The sequence below is a fragment of the Perognathus longimembris genome, chromosome 2 (assembly GCF_023159225.1).
Source record: "Perognathus longimembris pacificus isolate PPM17 chromosome 2, ASM2315922v1, whole genome shotgun sequence".
Lineage (NCBI taxonomy): Eukaryota > Metazoa > Chordata > Mammalia > Rodentia > Heteromyidae > Perognathus > Perognathus longimembris.
In genome coordinates, this window is record NC_063162.1 from 78529667 (window position 1) to 78551346 (window position 21680).

Here is a 21680-nt window from a genome sequence, read left to right on the forward strand (position 1 = left end):
GCTCCTGGCATGCAAAAGGGAAGACCATCCCAGGTGCCCTGTATCTGTATCTGTCCATGGTCCTGTCCTCTATGTCACACAGGGCCTGGTTTACTTCAAACTTTGGGACCCTGGAGATTTTGTGCCTCTGGAAACTTTCCTATCTTGATGAAAACAATTGCATTGACTCTCTCTCTCTCTCTCTCTCTCTCTCTCTCTCTCTCTCTCTCTCTCTCTCTCTCTCTCTCTCTCTCTCTCTCGGTATTTATCTAAAAAGGAAAGAAACCATAATTTCTATTTCCCAAACCACAGATTTGCCCACCTCCCCACCCCCCCCCCCCCGCCGCCCCTGCCCCAGGACCGTGAGGAACTGTGTCTCTTTGTATTCCCCTGAGCATATCTGCATAAATCCTGGCTTCTCGATCAACATGTTCTCTGGGTGTGCTTCCAATCAAACCATAGAAGTTTTTAGCCATGTAAGATTTGGACTAATTGGAAGAATGCCTATCTGATTCCTTGGTCTAAAAAAGAAAAAATCCTCCAAGTTATGTTTAAGTCTTAAAATCCCAGTTCAAGAACATAACATGCTATGAAGGAACTTTATGGGAGCATTTTTTGATGGTGACCATGAAGTGTAGGAATAATCAAAACCAGCTCGGGAAAGGCTTTGGGGTATATACAGACAGGCTGAGGTCAAGGGTACTTCTGCATCAACTGTGACCTTTGACCTTGTGAAGGCTTCCTGTGGGAGTTTGCAAAGCCCAAGCATGCATGAAATATCTCCCTGGAGTGCTGCCCTAAGCAGAGGCTGCCCTTGTTGGGAGGAAAGAGGGGATATAAAGAAACCTTCTCTATTTCCTGCTCAGTTTTTCTATAAGCTTGAAACAGTTCTGCATATCTTAAAAAAGTTTAAGTAAAACAATAACTGAGCAAAAGAACCTCATTTTCTAGCTTTAGAAGTCATCTTCTACAGCTCCTGTTCAGAGACATAGTTTTACTTGCATTTCTGCTGTGGGGCTCCACCAATGCATTCATTTGCAAAGTGGAAATTCTGGAACTTTGGGTTCAGTGTTGTTTCATGGAGATTTGGTTCACACTAACAGATTTGGCACACCAATGGGTGCATCCTTTTCATTAGATCGGAGCCAGAAGTGGAGAACAGTTTTAAAGCTCAGACCTGTACTCATATCTAACTACCATTCTGGATTGTTTCTCAGTCTGCTGTTCCACTAGGCCACTTACAGCTCCTGTGGAGCTCTTAGGAATGTCAGTGTGACTGAAAAAATGTCTGAGGACCCACACGTGAGCTTTAACAACTGCAGAAAGAGAAAGTTCACAGGAACATGGGTGGAAGCCGAAGTCACAGTAACCAAAAAAATAAGTGCTCTGAGAGATGCCTGAAGCTGTGGGAGAAATAGGGGGAATGTCCAGAATTTTCCATCCTACCCTCTCACTTCAGGTAAGAGGATGATAAGGAAACTTTCTGAGCATGCACACCCCTTTTCTCCCCTCCCCACTATATCAGAGGGCAGAGCACCACAGCTGGCTCTGCTCCTAGGGCCAAGGCCAGACACCTTATCAGGAGGAGGCTGAGCAGGGGCTGCCCTCTGCCCTCCATCAATCTTACAGTTGGCAAAACCCTCCCTGAAACCTAGGGTCATGGTAGCCTTAGAAACAGCCCACAAGAATCAGAAAGGAGGGGTAGGGGGCTGGATCTGCAGGCAGAGATCAAAGGGTGGTAGTTTTAACTCAGTGCTCTGTTGGGTGGACACTGTTTTCTGTCATCATTCTACAAAGGAGGAACTTGAAATCTAGTGAAATACAAGGCCTTGCTGGATATTTAAGCTGATTAGTAGTAAAGCTGAGGCTCAAGCCTGGCTTTGTCCTTTATATCAAATTGTTCCTAAACCTGCCAGGCACTGGTGGCTCAGGCCTGTAATCTTACCTACTTAGGGGCTGAGCTCTCTAGGATCATGGTTCAAAGCCAACCCATGAGGAAAGTCCATGAGTCTCTTATTTCTAATTAATCACCAGAAAGTCAGAAGCAGTGCTGTAGCTCAAAGTAGACAGTGCCCAGCCCCTAGGTTCAAACCTCATGACTAACAAACAATAATAACAAATTAAACCTGTGTACCTACTAACACACACACACACACACACTCTCTCTCTCTCTCTCTCATACACACACACACATACACACACTCTCCCCTTTCTTACATTATTACTTTAATGTAAATCTGGGTGTTAAGAATGACTCTTCCATTGGTTGCAAAAGGATTACTGTTTATATGAAATTACCTATGCCCAGTACTATATAAAATCTGTACATGTGTTCTCTTATTTAATCTTCATAATAACCTGTGTGTAGGTCAGCCTCATGTGACTACAATGAACTACCTGAGATGATCTTTGTGCTCAAGAATTTGGAGGTTCCAGTGGAATGGAGTGGCCCCTTGTTCAGACTGTCTAGCATGGAGCAAACTAGTCACCTGAGGAGCTAAGATGCAAACAGAAAAGAGACCACACTCCCACGGTTCCCCTTAAAAGCATGCTCTAAGCCAGGCACCAGTGGTTCATGCCTGTAATCCTAGCTGCTTGGGAGGCTGAGATCTGAGGATTGCAGTTCAAAGCCAGCCTAGGCAAGAAAGTCTGTGAGTCTCTTATCTCCAATTAACCATCAAAAAGCTAGAAGTGGAGCAGTGGCTCAAGTGGTAGAGCAACAAACCTTGAGCCTTGAACAACAAACGCTCAGGGCCAAGTGACCAGGCTCTGAGTTCAAGCCCCAGGGCTGGCACACAAAAGAAAAACAAAAAGGCATGCCCAAATGACCTAAAGACCTCTAGAATCCTAAAGGTTCTGCCTAAAGACTGCCACCTCCAACAAGCTTTTAACATATGTCTTTGGTAGACAACCAGAGAAACTACATTTCCTTGTTGAGACTCATTTGTTTCAACAGGTGGGAAGGTTGAGGCACAGAGAAGCTAAGCATTGTAACCAGCACCCCATAGCTAGCAGGCTCAGGCTAGTACTGGATTTGAACAACTTTGCTCACAAAGCACTGGGGAGGGACAAGCCTCAAACACAGACCCAGAGAATTCCTAAAAAAGTGCCACTGCTCACAGGTTGTTGAAGCTTGAGGAAAGCCTGCCTTAGATGGCTTCAGGACTGAAAAGAAAAACCCAGCTTCCCCTGAGCCACAAGGGCTCCCTAGGGCTGTGTGAAGGCACAGAAATTTCCTGGTGCCACAACTGCAAAGAAATATACATGATTATTCCTGCAGTCCTGGGGTTTGAACTCGGTCTCTGGGTGCTGTTCCTTAGCTTTTCCCCTGCAGGCTAGTGCTCGACCACTTGAGCCACAACATCACTTTTGGCTTTTTGTGGCTAACTGGAGATAAGAGTCTCAGAGTCTTTCTTGCCTGGGCTTGGTTCAAATCACAATTCTCAGATCTCTGCCTCCAGAGTTGCTAGAATTATCATTGTGATCCAATAACATCCAGCTAATATTCACTTTTAATGAAACTCAGTAGTGAATGGGCTTGGACAGCCGGTCCTTGATGTGTGATCATGGCCAAGCCAGGTGAGCCCTCCAAGCCCCTGTATTGGTCCATTTGGGCTGTGGTGATCTCGAGGTAGCCCACCCTGCATAGCCTGAAAACCCCAAAGTCCCTTGTGCTGGAAGGCTGGATCATGAGTGGGTTCATCAGTCCTGCACTGCAGACCTCTGACTCCTCACAGTGTGTAGGAAAAGGTGAGTCTCACTTTGAGGTGTTTTACATGGTGCTAATCACATCCTCAAGGATCACCTCCATCATCTGAGCACCATTTCATGTCACTCTGCCTTGGAATGAGACTTCAACATAGGGTGTGGGGAAGCCCAAACATTGCTTTGCACCTCCGTTTCTAATCTGCAAAATGCCCAAGTAGCCAGGCCCACATCGCTAATAATTTACATGGCAGATGCTCAAAACAGGTCATTTCTCTATCCATTGTGAGAAAAGCCTCTTTTTATCAAAGTACTTTGCTTTCCTTTCTGTTAATATTGTGAGGATTGTCTGAAAAAGTTTGGGTTTTGGCCAGGTGGCTTGGCCCTTGTTGATTACATTTTAGCTGCATCCTTTTCCCTGCACTGTATTAAGGCATCCTGTTAAAAGCTCCTTGCATGTTCTGTTAATTAAGCCACATCCTTTTGTGAAACTGAGATCAGCCAATATGTGCAGAGGAGTGGGGGCTGCTGGACTAGGGATAAAAAGGAACAGCCTGTCCTGTCTTTGCTTGCCAAATTTGTGGCTGATGGAGGACCCTTCTGCAGAAGTAAGCTTTGCCTTGCTAAGTTCCTTTCAAGTTGGTGTCCAAATTCCTATGTGATACTCCAACATCCTGAGCTATTTCTAACACTATGCCCCTGGCCTCTACAGGATGGATGGAAACCACATTCTTGGTCTCGAGAGGAAATCCCACAAAACCTTAGCAATGAGTCCTCCCTTCCCCACCCCCACCACCCATTCTGCCCAGGAAACCTCCTTCTCCTGTCTGACTGGCATTGGCTGTATTGGTGGATCTCTGCCCCAGTAGAGGAATGATGTCCTCGACAGCATTGTACCATTTGTAAGGAAATGGAAGGACTTGGAAAAAATTATACTAAGTGAAGTGAGCCAGACCCAAAGAAACATGGACTCTATGGTCTTCCTTATTGGGAATAATTAGTACAGGTTTAGGCAAGTCATAGTAGAACATCACAAGGCCCAATAGCTATACCCTTATGAACACATAAGATGATGCTAAGTGAAATGAACTCCACGTTATGGAAACAATTGTTATATCACAGTTGTAACTACTTTCAACGTCCCATGTGTATCTGTAGCTTCTATTATTGATGATATTCTTGTATTACCTTTCTGTGGTTGTACCTACACTATCTCTGTAATCTTATCTGAGTATATTGGAAACTGTGTATACTGGTATTAGAACTAGGAAATTGAAAGGGAATACCAAAATCGAGAGACACAGGGTAAAAAAAGACAAACAACTACAAAAGCAATACTTGCAAAACTGTTTGGTGTAAGTGAACTGAACACCTCGGGGGGGGAAGGGAAAGGCGGAGGAGGGTGGGGGGTATGAGGGACAAGGTAACAAACAGTACAAGAAATGTATCCAATGCCTAACGTATGAAACTGTAACCTCTCTGTACATCAGTTTGATAATAAAAATTTGAAAAAAAATAAACAATGCCCTCTAAATATTCTTCTAACCTGCAAATCTGTATGGCATGGAGTCATATCAAAAATTCAGTCCAAAAGACTGCAAAAATCCCTAACACATACAATTTCAAAAGAAAACCAGAATGCCTGAAGCATTGAAAATCCTCTGACTCAGCCCTGACCATAGAAATTCAAATAGTTGCAATGAGAATATACATATTTACTAGGATCCTTCTAGCACTTGACATTTCCCCTGCATACAGTTATACAATATGCAGACTTCTGTAAACATATCCCATCTCTGCCAGTATAACTGCAGAGAAAGGAGTTCACAACTACAAAGAAAGGAGTTCATATCCCAGCTTTGGCCATTCCCAGGTCTGATTGGTGTGCACACAAGGTCAAGATGTCAGAGCACGGCATCAGAACCCAGGCCTATGCTGTCCTTCAAGGACCCTAATTCCTCAGGACATAAGGTGGGAGGACCACAGTTCGTTTTTTGTCTGGGGCCAAATTTCTTTCTAGAAACTACAAAAGGTTCACCACAATGGAAGCTTTGTGAATGAATATCAGTGCTCATCTCTGTAGCTCCAATTCTTCTGTCAGAGTTAACATTAAAATTGAACATTTCCATTCAATGTCCAATTAAAAATTGAGATTTCTCATTTGAAATTTGAATCTTAATCATGTTCTGTTCATATTGACCAACTTCCTCCCTCCCTCCCTCCTTCCTTCTTCCCTCCCTTCCTCCCTCCCTCCCTTCTTCCTTCCTTTCTTTCTTCTTTCTTTCTTTCTTTCTTTCTTTCTTTCTTTCTTTCTTTCTTTCTTTCTTTCTTTCTTTCTTTCTTTCTTTTTCTTTCTTTCTTTCTTTTTTTCCTCCAGTCCTAGGGCTTGAAATCAGGACCTGGGTGCTGTCCCTGAACTTCTTATGCTTATCACTAGTGCTCTACCACTTGAGCCACAGTGTCACTTCCAGTTTTTCTCATTAGTTTATTGGAGAAAAGAGTCTCATGAACTTTCCTGGCTGAGCTGGTTTTGAATTGTGATTCTCAAATCTCAACCTCCTGAGTAGCTAAGATTACAGGCATGAGTCACCAGTGCCCAGCGTGTTTTTCGTGTGTGTGTGTGTGTGTGTGTGTGTGTGTGTGTGTGTCTCCTGGGCCTTGAATTTGAGTCCTGGTCACTGTGCCTGAGCTTTTGTGCTCAAGGCTGGCCCACTTAAGCCACGGTGCCAATTCTGGCTTTTTGTCATGTCACTGGAGATATGTCCCACTGACTTTAGTGCTCAGGCTGATGAAACCACAATCTTCAAATCAGCCTCCTGAGTAGCTAAGATTACATGCATGAGCCTCTGATGCCTGGGTTCACTATTTTTTAAGTTTAAATAAGAACCAAAGAATCCCAGTTTTTCTCCTTTGTAGATTACCAGGAGAAAAGTTGCCCAGGCGAGAAAGACTTTTCTTCCTAGTCACCTTCTTTTTCCTCCTCATTCTCCGCCTCGTTGGATACTCTAAAAGTCATATTACCAACCTATAAGTGATCACCACCCCTCGTCCTGTCTGCAAACTGGAAGCTATTCCTGCTGTGATCCAGCCAGTTGCCAAGTTGTGACTATGTCACACTGTTTATTACCTGTTATAAATACCTGGCATTAGTTGGTGTGAGGCTTACTTGGTATACTTCAGCATATTTTTTGAAGAAAATCAGTTTTCCCCCATGAACCAAAAACATTGATTTTTTTGCCATTCATTATAAATTGATTTTATTCCTTATTTGTGTGACTGTGTGATTGTGTGTGTGATTGTGTGTGTGTGTGTGTGTGTGTGTGCGTGCGTGCGCATGTCAGTACTGGGGCTTGAACTCAGGGCTTCCTTCTCTAGCTTAGTGTTTACCCATGGTTAGCACTCTGCCACTTGAGCAACACCTCTACTACTTCCAGCTTTGTGCTTAGCCTGGCTTCAAACTAAGATCCTCAAGGCTCAGCTTCCTTAGTAGCTAAGATTACAGGCTTGAGCCACCAGGACTGGTATTTTATGCCTTGTTATGTGCATTGCTAGCCTCTCATCACTATTGCTATGAAGACTACATTTGAGGATCCTCCAAGTTATTTTTGAGAATATATTGACAATAAGAATCCAAGTAAATTTGTCTGACATCTTATAAGTACTTGGTATGTACTAGCTCATTTAACATTCTCAAAAAACCCTGAAAGAAATTGCTATCAGTCATACGAAGGCAACACAACCAGCAAGTTCATGGGTGGGGGCATCCTTTCTCCCTCTAAAGCCAACTTCTTCTCCTACATCTTTGGCTTGGCTATCCTCTATTATCACCATAGCTTGTGAGTCAAAGGTTCAACCACAGGCTTAAACAGCAGCTCTTACCTGGGTTGTGGATATAATGTCTGCAATGCCAAGAACAGTTCTGGGGTCCTACCCATTCCCACACAGGAGAGAAGGAGATTGTTGCTTCAGGTAAGATGGCTGTACCCCTACAACTTACCTCTTCACATCTGGAGAGGTTCCCCATAGAAACAGAGGCAGAACAAACCCTGTGGTTGTTTGATATTCTAGAGAAGGATCTATTCCCACCTCATAAAAAGTGTTCAATGGGAGCAAACTGCCCAGGGAGCAAGGTTCAAGCACCTGTCTTTGTTCCCTGTCTGTATATTGGCTCTGCAGAATCATACAGTTACCCCTCTCAGAGAGAGAGGAAATAGACTCTGGAGAGCAAGTGGCTTGTCTACTGATCCAAAGTGGAAGGCTACTGTTTCCTTCTGCTGGTGGGCCCTCGGCTGCCGTTCAGAACCCAGAGGGATTTTAACCTTTCCTCTGAGCCCATGCCAACCATTGCTCCATGGGTAGGCAGAGTGCATTTGCATACTCCTGTGTGTTCCTCTAGAGACACCACAAGCCCTAAGGGAGTCACCAGAGTGGCTCTTCTGAAATACCTACACACCTAATTTCCACAAAGCATTTTCCAAAACCACTCCCAGACCCACAATGACTTCAGAGAGCTAGGAGCATGGTAGTTGCAAAACCATCAGAATAATCAACAGCTCACAGAATAGCCAATAAATGGAACCTAGCTATGGCTTGGGATATGTGGAAGTTTTCACTATTGTATTCGACACTGGCTGGGAGCCAGGGTCTACCTGCCATGTGACCAGGAAAGAAGAAAAGGAGGCTTAGTGAATGCCATGATTTTTGACTCCTTCAAAAATATCCAGACAAGCCAGGCACTGGTGGCTCACCTTTGTAATCTTAGCTACTCAAGAGGCTGAAATATGAATATTCATGGTTCAAAGCCAGCCTGGGCTGGAAAGTCCATGAGACTCTTATCTCCAATTAACCACCAGAAATCCCAAAATGGCACTGTGGCTCAAAGTGTTAGAGCACTAACCTTGAGAATAAAAGCTCAGAGACAATGCCCAGGCCCTGAGTTCAAGCCCCATGAGCAGCAACAAAAAATCTAGACACCCTTCTCCTGCTCCCTCCTTATTGCTCTTTATTTCTCCTTATTATTTCTTGGGGGAACCCCCAGGTTGCCAGCTGGAGTTTGGGGGTGTATCTGAACAGGATCTGCTTCTCTCCGGCATCCTTGACAACTTCTGAGAGGACCAGCTTTTCTTGGTACTTTGGTTCTCTCTGGGAGGGGAACCACTGCTTATTTGAAGAAGAAATAGAAGATTACCTAAGGGGAAAATCAGGTCTTTTCCCTGAATTTCCCTGGGAAATGAGGCAAGGTGCAGAGATCGCTGTAAACTATTCTGTAGCATTTCCAATGCCTCAGGACAGACTTCAGTTCCCTGAGCAGCTACTATGTGCCTGTCTCTGATAAGATCAGGCCTGGGCTCTACTACAACCCTTTGAGAAGACCTCTCATCGCTCCTCCACCTGCAGAGCACACCCTCCTTCTCATTCCCCTCTGCCACCTTGGGTGCTCAGATTCAAAGGAGTCAGCTTACAGCCCAGACTCAAAGAATAAGACTGAAAATCATCCAACATTTTCTGATGCTTTGGTGGACTTGTTGCTTAGAGATGCCTCAAAGATAAAAAAAAGAAAAGGTAAGCAACAGTCTCATTTCTTAGAAAGTTCCCCCACAACAGCTCTGCCCCTTGTCCATGCTGCGAGTGTCCAGCAAGCAGTGTCTTCTTCCCACTAATATACAAGGAATCAACACAGCCAGAAGCCATTGTATACTCCCACCCTAACCCCAGGGACCCAGCCATCCAGGAGCTGGACGCTGTGAGGACAAAGAGAAGTACTCACAGGCAGCTGGGAGTCACCTTTTTTCTCTGTCTGTGCTCTCTCCCCTCCTCGGTGACAGTTGAAAGGCAGAGGATGCGATTGCCATTTATGCAGACAAGTGTCTGCCTCCCAAAGCCAATCAGCGTGGCTTGCCTGGCGTTATTTACTCAGAGCATCTTCTGATCTCCCAGCCTCCTGCCCCCACAGGATATAAGCACCCTCCCAGAGCCCAGAGGGATGCAGGAGAGAAGAGGAAAATGTGGGGTCTGAGGAGACGCTGGGATAATGGACCCTGGGTGTTTCTGGTCAGAGTGCAGACACAGACTCAGGGATTGTCCTGGAAACTGAGAAACCCCAGACTCCATTCCAGGGATGAAGATGGGGTTGGTGTGGTCCATAAGGAGCCTTGCTCAGGGTCTGCTACTTCCAAGAGGGGCTGCTGGGAGCCCGTCTGACACAGGTCTGAGAGGCTCATGGTACCTAGTCTATTGGTCCTTAGTGAGACTACAAAGCCTTGGGGCAGATTGGGATTTGAACCCAGGGCCATTCTGGCACAAGTCTGTTTTCTTCTTGTTGATCTTGCCAGGTCTGTCTCTATTCTGTTCACTGGACACTAATGAGGAAAGTGCCTGCCCACTGGCTGGTCAGCAAGATTCCAGGGGCCACATTTGGTTTTCCTTTAAGGGCTGTACAGCGTTCCAGGAATTTGGCAAAGAAGCCTGTGGCTTGCAGAGGGCAAAGAGCAGAAAACATGATCCATTCAGAAGAGCGGCACACTGCAGGTTCTCCTCCTTGACTTCAAACACAAGCACAGAGATGCAACGCATGTGCATGGGGAGGTGCACATATGTGCATAGAAAGCACATGCAATCCATGGAAAGACACAAATGCAAATAAATGCATGTGCATGGAGAGGCACACACATACAGATAGAGAAGTACACACATGGGCCTGATGCATGCACAGCAAGGAACACACATGCACACACAGATGTAGACATAAACATTCATTCACAGCATGCATGTATACACATAGGCACTTTCACAACTCACATAGCTGCACACAAGGAGAGGTGCATACATATGCATGGAGAGACACAGTGCATGTGCCTGGAGACACACAATGCATAGAAAAGCACAATGTAAACACATGTGTGTGATGGGGCACACAAGCACATACATACTCACAGAGATGTACACACATGTGCATGAAAATGTACACGTGGATGCACATATAAGCACCCACAAACAGCATGTAGGTGCTCAATAGGAACTTAACACACTCACACAGGCACACATATAGACACGTGTGTGAGCACATGCCCATCAAGTATACCTGATTGCACACATACCACACACAATGTGCACACCATGAGCATCGTACATGTACACACCCACACTGTGTCAGTACAGTTGAGAGTCAAGAAATCCCCTATAACTATCCATTTTGTAGTTAAAACAGCACCTCTCTAAAGGAGCAGGAGTTGGGGCAGAGGCAGCCACTCCCAGGCAGCAGGGGAGGGCTGCACAGTGACGAGCTAGAGGGTGGGTAGCATGGGCAAGGATCCTGGATGCTGCCCAGCTAGCCAGAGAGGCTCCTTCCACTGCAGCTCAGGCAGCAAGCACTAGGACTACAATGGCTATAAGGAGATTAGGTCATTCTGTGCACAAAGGAGCTCCCCATGCCTGGAGCCACCACCAGGGGAACAAGGACAGCAGGAGGCTGGCTCACCCTCCAAACTGAGTCAGCCAGCTGCTGGGGAGGCCTGGAGCACAAACTGGACAGAGAGATGTCTCCAGAGCTCTTAAGGCACAGCAGCCCAGACTTTCCCTGGCTAATGACCCTTTGAGGAAGAGTGATATTGGCCAGGAGCTTGGAAGTTGAGGGAGGTAATCAGGTATATACAGGACACCAGCAGGACCAGTCCCCCTCTCTCTGAAAAAGCACCTATAGCCCAGCCAGACCAAGGCTCTGATAAACACTACCTCTGCACAAGAACTCAGGACATAACAAGGAGCCAGATTTCTAGTCACCAAGTAAATCTTCCACTGTATCAAGAGTGCCTTGCATTGTGTATCTCTGCCATATCCATTTGTACCTGGACTCCATCTTTCCTGCACAACTGCTTTAGGAGGTAGCTCTTATTTATGATCAGTCCCATGGTTCAGATGAAGACACTGGCCCAGTGATGTGAAGAAATTGTCTGTAGGTCACAGAACCAAGATATGCCCTATAGGGCACCCTGCACCATCTTTAGCACAAGGCCAGTGTCGGCTGGGTATAGCCAGGTCTACCTGCCATGTTGCATTGCAGGTTGGAGGTGACAGGTAGAAGAATAATCAGTGTGAATCAGCCAATGCTAGCTTTGAAGAGTAAAGTGAAGTAGGCAAAGGGAGGAAATGGCTTGCCATGGCTTTGCCTCCTTGTATTTCATTCATGATTAATGATATCTACCTTTTATATATCAGGTCTTTTTTTTTTCCTCTTGCTCTTTTTTTTTCTAGTCCTGGGGCTTGGACTCAGGGCTTGAGCACTGTCCCTGGCTTCTTTTTTTGCTCAAAGCTAACACTGTAGCTCTTGAGCCACAGCACTACTTTTGGATTTTTCTGTTTATGTGGTACTGAGGGAATAGAATCCAGGGCTTCATGTATGCTAGGCAAGCACTACCACTAAGCCACATTACCAGCCCGCTCTTGCATTTTTGAGTAACTTATACTATCTGGACATGACTTCCTTGTCAGGTGCATAATTTTGCAAATGTTGTCTCTTCACCACTCTGTGATCTCATGTATAGGAAGAGCTTAACAAAATGACCTCACAGAAGTAGGGGTGGGGGTACGGTGGTTACCAGAGGCTGGATGTGAAGTGGGGGGGGGGCAGGAATGTGAGGGTTAAGTTACAATTCCATGACAGCAAGAGACCCTGGTTTGCTGCCACACAAGATGGTCACCAAGATAAAGACAATATATTGTGTTTCACAGAAAGCCAAGAGAAAGGATATTGGATGTTTGCACCGTAAAGAACTAGGAGATGTTTGAGGAGATAGATATGCTTAATTTAATGTGACACGCTGCCTGCATGTGTCAAATAATTATATGCTACCCCATTATTGTGCAAACGTTTAATGTTTTTATGAATTACTTAACAAAATAAAACATAATGGCACAGCCAGAAAGGAGGGCCTTGATTTTGAAGCCAAGTAGGGGACATAGTTAGATGCCTGGATGGAAAGTGAGGCCCGAGACAAATCTGAAGAGCACCACAGACCTGACTCAGGTATGTATTTAGAATCTCATGCTTGGAGAGAGAAATTGAAGCTTGAGTGGGCAAGAACGGGAGAGCATCAGTAATTATGAGATTGATAAAGAGTAGAAATAAAGAAGGAAGATGCCAGTGATTGAAGCCTGTAATTCTAGCACTCAAGAGACTAAGAATCATGGTTTGAAGCCAGTCTGAAGAGGAAAGTCCTTGAAGCTGTTAATCTCCAATTAACCAGTAAAAAGTCAGTAGAGATGTAGCTCAAGCAGTAGAGTACCAGCCTGGAGTTACAAAGCTAAAGGACAGTGCCCAGGTCTTGAGTTCCAGCCTTGCTATCAACACACACACACACACACACACACACACACACACACACACACACACAGAGACAAAGAGAGACAGAGATAGAGACAGAGAGAGAGACAGAGAAAGACAGAGAATGAAAAGATGGGAGGTAGTGTGAAAGGCATGAGGTGGGTATAGCATCAGCAGGCTTCAGGTCTAGGCTAGAATCTACCTTTGCCAACTACAAGGCTTAGCCTTGTGTTTTTTCCAATCCTGTCTTGATCACAAGTTAGAGTTTAGAACAGAACAAACAAAAGCCACTAGTCAAACACAATCTAGTAAAAGATATATAGGGGTTAAATAATGCAAGCATGAAGCCATTTTGGGGAACACACAGGAGACCTAAATAAATGGAGATAAATGTTCACTAGTTCTTAAGAGCATCTACTGTAACGAATGCTTCAGTTTTCCTCATTCTTACAAGTAGAGCCAGTGCCATTGTCATCAAAATCTCAACATGGGTCTTTGACTTTGAAATATAAATAGAAAAGCAGAAATATTTAAGAAAGGCAGCATGTGTCTGAGAATGGAGATGATGGAGCATCTTGTTCTACAGTCATGACTACAATGATGCTGCTTATATTGTGTGGTGTAGATACAGACATGGCTAATTAAACAGAACACAGAGCCTAGAGAAAATCCACCCTCCCCATCAAATATGGAACATTATCAGGTGTGGTACTGGAGACCAACAGAGAAAAAGAAGATGGCTTAGAAAAAGTGCTAGAACAACCCTTTGTCCACTTGGGAAAATCTGAAGTTGAATCCCTTCTTTATACTATTAACAAAGAGCCAGCTTTGATGGATTAAAGCCTTGATCGTGAAAGGTAAGCTTTGTAAGAACACAGAGGAGCCTATTTTCATCATGTTGGGACAGAGAGATTTCTTGATATGATTTGTTTCTTGAGCTAATCATGAAAGTCTGACAAACAAGTATATTTGTCCTTACTATAGATATTCATTTCTAAACTATAGATATTAGAAACTAGAAGGAAGCCCATGGATGGACTTTTATGATGTAAAAAGATAACTCCATAGGCAAGCAAGTATTTTTCAGAAATAGAAATGTGATTTCTCATGAGCATGTTAATAGGTCTCTTTTTGATTGGTAATCAAAGAAGGTAACTGTTTATTGCAAACATGTAGGATTGCAACAGAGTTTTATATACAGTTCCTTGTCCTGGCCACTTAACTATCATCTCTTAAAAGTTATAATAACTTATTTGTTGATTCAGGTGGATTCCTGAGTGAACAAAACTATTATCTGTGAACTGTGACAATGTGGCTTATTTTAGTTCTTTTAATTTCTTACCTTGGTTCTTTCTCCCTGAGCTGTTGCCATGCCAGCCCTAAAACATGGCTATTGAGCTCCTGAAATAAGGAAACCTCAAAAAACAAACCATTGCATGTTTTCACTCATTTGGAGAATCTAGACCTCAAATGATGATGATGATGATGATGATGATGATGATGATGATGATGATGATGATAGAACAAGAATACAAAAGGGGACTGTCAAAGGGAGATCAGCAGCCAGTGGGGTAAGGGAAGGAGGAAAAAGGAAAGGACAGGGAGAAGAAGAGGATCAAAGAACACCGTGTGTGTGTGTGTGTGTGTGTGTGTGCGTGCACATGCATGTGCCCACACACTTATGTGTGTAGATAGCATAATGAAACCCATCAAACACTTTGAAAAAGAGAAAGGAATAATAGAAACATAAGGGAAAGGTGAACTTGCTCATATTACCTTGGATACATGTATAGAAAGATCACATTATTAATATACACTAGCTAAAGCATAAATTAAAGAAATGCAACTAATGCTGCAGAGCAAATGAGTGTGTAATTTACTTTTGTGATGAATTTACAATCTGAAAACTGAAATAGTGAACACATTTTCTCCATGAAGTTGTATAATTTTAGTATAAGACTACACTTTGCTTTGCTATATCATAAAAGGTCTATTTTCATTCTGTTGTAGTATAAACATGAGTTTTCTTTTTTATAATATGGCTATTAAAAGATTCGAGAACTTAACTCATCCATTTTTTGGCACCATTCTAGCATTCCTATCCTTCCAGGACATTGTTGAATGGAGTGTTTCTAACATTTCACGATTAATTGCTGCATTGGATTGAAAATTCTTCTATAATTAATGACTGTTTAAGTTCACCAAGTGCATTTTTGCACTGAAAAAGAAAGCCATGTATTCTCCCGCATCTCAGTTGCCACTGTGATAAATAGCTGGCAGCAGTTTGGATCTAGAATGTCCCCCAGAGGCCTGTGTGTTGGAGGCTTGGTTTCTCCAGCCCGCGATGCCATTGAAAAGTGGTAGAACCTTAAAAGGGCTGGGGCCTAGTGAAAGTCACATCACTCGACCTTTGCCCTTGATGGGGAAATTTGTATCCTCACTCTTTCTTCTTCTCTTCTGCACCTGGCCCTGAGGCAAATGAGCTTCCTCAGCTATGTGATCTTCTGCCAGGATGAGCTCCCTCACCACAGGTCCAGAAGAAACAGAAACAACCAACCATGAGAGAAAAACTTTAGAACTGGGAGCCAAAGAGTACCCTTCCCTGTTTTGAAATTGATCAACTCAGGTATTTTGCAACAGCAACTGAAAGCTGATTAATGATGACATTAGTGAAGTTTCTAATTTTCAAAATTCTTTTCATCCTTGAGATAAAACTATGATGCACTAACCTTCTAGGTACAATTGTCACACCTGTCTTATAAATAAAACTGTGTTATCCTTCTGAAAATTGATTTCCTTAGGCTGGTGCCATTGGTTCATACCAGTCATCCTAGCTATTAGGGAGGCTGAGATCTGAGGACTGTGGTTCAGAGCCAGCCTGGGAAGGAAAGTGAGAGTCTTACCTGCAATAAACCATCAAAAAGCCAGAAGTGGAGCTGTGGCCCAAGTGATATAGTGCTAGCCTTGAGCAAAAAAGCTCAGAGACAGCACCCAGATGTTGAGTTCAAGCCCCAGGATGGTTCCAAAAAAAAAAAAATAACAACAACGACAATAACACAAAAGCCTGGTTCTCCTGAGTTTACAAGTATCAGATTCTAGATTCCTTTACATGGATCCAAGGAGAGTCTCTTAGGTTTGATTCTCTAAACAGTTTGCATACTTTTGAAATTTGGAATCCTTCAATCCCTAGAAGAGTGTTAGAAATCACACAAAATCATTTGTGCTTTTCCTTTATTATTGAAGACATGTTTTTAAAGAATTAGTTTGTATAATTATTATGAACCTATTCAATTTATGTAATTATTATAGACTTATTCAGAATTTTTCTCTCTTTTGTGGCACTGGGGTTTGAACTCAGGTTCTCTCACTGGCTAGGCTGATGCTCTCCTGCTTGAGCACAAGCCTCAAGCGCAGTCTTTTCTGGATAGCTTAGAGATGGAGTCTTAACAAACCTTCCTGCATAGGCTGGACTCTAACTGCAATCCTCTGGCCCTTAGCTTCCTGAGTGGGAATACCTTCCTAGAAGACAATGCAATTTGGATTGATTTGAAGACGTTACTCTACCCATCACCTTGGGAAATGTAACACATCCCACCCTACATCCAGTTTTGGCCTTCCCTATCTTCGCTGTGCCCTTGCTCCACCCTTGGAACTTTCTATTTCCTCATCACTTTCCTGTCCAATCCATAGTCATGTCTTTCCTGTGTCTCCCCCTTTATCTCCAAGGGGCTCTGATGAGCCATTTTGTGAAGTGAGCACAGTGCCTGGGATCCAGTAAGTTCATAGTTAAATCAAGTTACCTAGAATGTTAGAGTACAGTGTGCTTGTCCATGAGGTAAGAACAAACTCAGTTCTGATTTCACCGTCTTTCTTACCTCTTCTGTCTTAGTTTGCCCACTTTTGAATAGAGGCTATGATTAGAGATAAAGACAGAGACTAGAATAACCTGAACACTCCGATTATTGTTGTAACTTGTACCTCATACAAACCCATGATTTCTTCTCAAAGATTATGTGTTCTGATGGAGTTTGTAGTCAACTTTGAAGTTTTGGGAAAAAGATCTCAATTATCTTCAGAATCACACTGCTTGGGTAGATTAGTAATTTATTTTTGAATGGACTATCCCATATATCAATAGGAGAGAGTTTTTCACAGAGCCATCAATGTTATTATAGTCCATAAGACTGTCATTTCCCATTAACCAACAAAGAGCCAGAAGTAGAGGTATGGCTCAAATGGTAGCACACCAGCCTTGAGCAGAAAAAGCCAAGTGAGAGTGCGAGGTCCTAAGTTTAAGTATAGTCACACACACATACACACATACACACACACACAACCATTTTATACCAAGATGGTGATACATGGTAAAGGAAAATCCATTTCATTTATACTTGCTATTGAGCCACAGGCATGAAATCTTTCCCAATAACTTATGTGGGATTGCTTCTCTGTGTGTGTTTGTGTGTGTGTGTGTGTGTGTGTGTGTGTGTGTGTGTGTTCATGTGAGCACAACCACCTATGCCATGTGTACCCACAGACCTGAAAACTCTGTGAATCCCAGAAACGTTCCACCAATAACAACAAGGATTTTAGTTAGCCTTTTGGCAACCATTCAGTAACATGGGCCCGAAGAGTCAAGAGGCGCCATTTCCATCAATGACCATCTGATAAAGTATGGACCCAGAGACTTACTTGCTTTCTTCACTGGTCCACTGTCCTTTTAGTAATCCTCCAGCTTTGGGGAAAAGCTACTGGAAAGATTGTGGTTGGGCCGGTTATTCTCTGTAAATTGGAACCTACCCCTTTCTCTGGCCTTGCATGTTTTTGCCTGTGTACTGGTTAAATATTAATTTTGGTGGTGATAAAGGTCAAACTTGAGAAGGCCAGTGGGCCAGCTTGTCTCTGGGCTCCTGGAAAGACCGATTCTGGTGAGTGTATTTGATCCCAACCCTGGCAGCTCCGATCTTTCTTACACAGACTTACTTATCTTCTATCTCTATTATTGAAAAGAGCCCTGACTTCACGTTGTCAGTCCCATTAGGTTGCCCCATAAATTCCATTCTGTGGTGGCTCCTGCCCTTGCTGACAGACCACCCCACCCCCCAGGGGTGCCTGCACATTCTCAGAACTAAGCTTTAAAACTGTAGCTGGGATTTCTTAGGGCCAGATAATCATCCATCCTTAAGTACCTAACCCACCTTCTTTCACCCTAACCCACTGAAATGCTAGTTGAGATGGATGAAATAGCCCTCCCAATGAGAATATAGGCAGGTTTTTAGGAAAGCCCAAGTTGGCAAAGTTTTACTGGAGCACAAAGCCACAATGAGAATGTCACAGAAAAAGCCCATAGAGAGCCTGGCTGCTGAACCAGCAAGCAGATAAGCAGATAGGCATAGCCACAGTGGCAACACACTCAAGCCAGTGGGGACAAAGAGCAAATGGTTGGAAGGCTGTGCTCAGTAACTCATTAAAGGACTAGGTAAAGTGGAGGACAAAATGGCTGTCACCAGACGTGTTTGTTATGAGTTATGTGTAGAAAAGAGCTTTCTCTGTTCAACTCTGGGGCCTGGAAGGTAGGTGAGGGAAGGGCTAGGAGCCAAGGATTATGCTGTTAGCTGAGAGAAAAGCAGAGGGATACCTCATGCCTCTCCAGGAGCCATTGGAGGAAAGAGAGAATGAGAGGACGAAGCAATGTCTAGCAAGTAGCCCTGCAGGGACACACCCAAGTGCCTCACAATTAGTGTCTTCCTGGTGAGACCTGAAGCCATGGGCTTCAGCAAGGGAAAGAGCCAGGGAAGGCTATAGAGTAGAGTGTCTGCAAAGTTTCTGAGTCTAGAAAGAGCTAATGGCTTCCTGGCCCTGAAACAAAGCCAAAGTCAAAAGACTCCATGCAGTAGAGGTAGGAATGAAGTGGGGGTACAGGGATAGAGGGGGTTGAGAACCATAGAACCATATTAGATAATGTGCTGCATCTCCAGCTGAGTACCTATTTTATTTATCTGTTAAGATCCCTCCCTCCTCTCTCTCTCTCTCTCTCTCTCTCTCTCTCTCTCTCTCTCTCTCTCTCTCTCTCTCTCTCTCTCTCTTTGAAGTGCTAGAGTTTAAGCTAGAGGCTTTGGGCTTGCTAGATAGGCACTCTACTGTTGGCCATTTCTGTAGCCCTTTTGTATAAGTTATTTTGAAGTAAGGTCTTGCTTCTTTTTTTGTTTGTGCCAGTCTTGGGGTTTGAACTCAGGGCCTGAGCACTATCCCTGAGTTTTTATGCTGTAGGTTAGAGCTCTACCACTTTGAGTCACAGCTCCTCTTCCAGCTTCTTGGTGATTAATTAGAGATTAAGACTCTCACATACTTTCTTTTGTCTTTTTCTTTTTCCTCTCTCTCTCTCTCTTCCAATCCCGGGGCTTCAGCTCAGTTTGGGTGCTTTTGCTGAGCACTTGTGCTCAAGGCTGGCACTTCACCACTTGAGCTACAGCTGCACTCCTGGCTTTTTGGTATCTACTTGGAGAAAGTCTTGCAGATTTCCTTGCCTCAGCTGACTTTGAGCTTGGATCCTCAGAGCTCAGCCTCCCAAGTAGCTAAGATTACAGGCATAAGCTACCAGCACCTGGCTATGGTCTTGCTTTTTAAGCCACTTTGCCTGCCTGGATAGGTTTTCTCCTATTTTATGTTTCTTACTATAGTTGAGAAGACAGGGGTATGTCATCATATTCAGCTTCTTCTACTGAGATGGAATCTCATGAACTTTTCTTTGCCTGGGCTTCTCTGAAACAGTGACCCTCCTGATATCAGCTTCCCATGTAGCAGGAATGACAAGGATGCATCACGATACCCAGCTACTGATTGAGATGGAGGGCTGATGAACTTTTCACTCAGGCTTGCCTTAAGGCAAGTTCCTCCTGATCTCTCGAATAGCTACAGTATATAGACACAAGGCACTGTGGCCAGGCTCACTCTGAATCTTGTGTGAAAGATGGAGCACAGACATAATGCCCACTCTACTGGCTAGGAGAAAGTACACAAATCCAAGAAACTTGGAGTTTGAGTTAAGCTGGGGAAGGGGAAGCCATTGAGATGAGAAAGATAGTAGGGTTGTAGACATGTATGTACATGTGTGTGCATACATATGTTCCCATACACTAGTGAGGCTGCTGAGAAAAGAGGGAAGAATGAGACAGGATACACAAAGCCAGAGGACTGAGGGTGACAGTCATAGAGGGAGAGGAAGATAACAGTAAGTACCAGCACTGTATCCAGGGGAAATAATGGGAACCAAGAGTTCAGTGTGCGAACCAAATTTTAAATGCTCACTTTCACCCAGGTGAAGCTGTCCGGTAGACATAGATCAGAAGAGAATCTGGATAAGAGCTAACGTTGTACGTATGTAGGTGGAAAATGTTTAGATGATACTTGGAAGACTAGGAATGTGTAAAATCATCTTTAGAGAACAGATGATTTTTAACATTTTGCTTTAAACATGATTTAAACAATTACAAAACCATAAAGAGAACTAGTGAGCAGTGTCATTTTGACCTATACTTTTTTGGCTAGCTTATAAATCTCTGTGGGAAGATAATGTCCATTTCTAGCAATGCCTTTTCAAATTTTCTGTCTTTCCCATTGTTTATGGGGATTAATATGAGGTTTAGGATCCAAAGGAGAAACTAGAACAGGTATATGAACCTGGACATTTCTATCAATTAGGGCTTCTCAGGAAAACAGAGCCAATGGGAGATACAGTAAGGGTTAGAAGAAGGAATGTAGTATGGAATTGGCTTGTGTGACTATGGAAGTCCCATAACTTGCCATAGGCAAGTTAGAGACCCAGGAAACTTTGGTGAAGTAATTTATTCTGAGTCTAAAAGCCTGAAGTCTGAGGGTAGAAGATGGAGGTCCCGGATGACGAGAAAAAACCCATCCTTCTCCATTGTTTTTTGCTAGTTTGACCAGGATCTATCAGAGATGTCCACCACATTAGAGTGTGGGTCTTCTTTACTTTGTCTATGGAATCAAATGCTAATCTTTCCCAGAGATGCTGTCACAGACATATCTAGAAGTGATGCTTTACCAGCCCAGGCATGGCTTGCTTACCAAGTCATATTAACCATCCTTGCATGACTGGCATTGGAGTTGGGTGAATCTGTGACTGGAGCTGTCCCTGGCATTGTAGGATGCTTAGCAGCACCTGCTCTGGCCCTCAATGATGACAGTCCTAAATGTCTCTGGCTCATGTTTCTTGGGAGCAACATAGTCCTGGATGAGAGTAGTTGATTTAGTGTCAGGGCAGAGGAAGGCAGCATGTGCTGCAGTGAATGGAGGTCTTGGAAGCGTGCTTAACTGTGCTGTGATCACTCTCCTAAATCTCCAGCATGTGGCCAATGCCACCAGTCTGTGTGGAGATCTGTAAGTGCAGACGTGACTAAGAGAGATTTCCAGGGTTACTGGGAATGGTCCTGAACAGAGGGAGACATGGAGTTTTACATAGAGACCACTCACTGTCTGCCTGAGGAAGGGGAAGTTGGGGTGAAAGAGATAGGGCTGCCCCAATGTGCCTGTAAGGTGGCTGAATGTACAGAGGAAGAATGTTCTAGAAAAGTACTTTGCTGGGAAAGGATGAGCATATCAATTCAGTTCTCTTCCTCTTCCTTTAAAAGACAATCACATTTTTCCTCCAGGGTTT

The 21680-nt window shown here is 43.9% G+C and overlaps 1 protein-coding gene across 1 annotated transcript in view; it reads right to left on the minus strand.

The window, feature by feature from the left end:
* The window catches only part of Ddc (dopa decarboxylase), a 101969-nt gene extending 84149 nt beyond the window's left edge, over positions 1–17820 (minus strand). The window contains exon 1 of the mRNA XM_048339575.1: positions 17696–17820. The gene's annotated coding sequence lies outside the window, so the exon portion shown is untranslated. The remainder of the gene's footprint in view (positions 1–17695) is intronic.
* Between the last annotated feature and the right edge of the window lie 3860 nt (positions 17821–21680).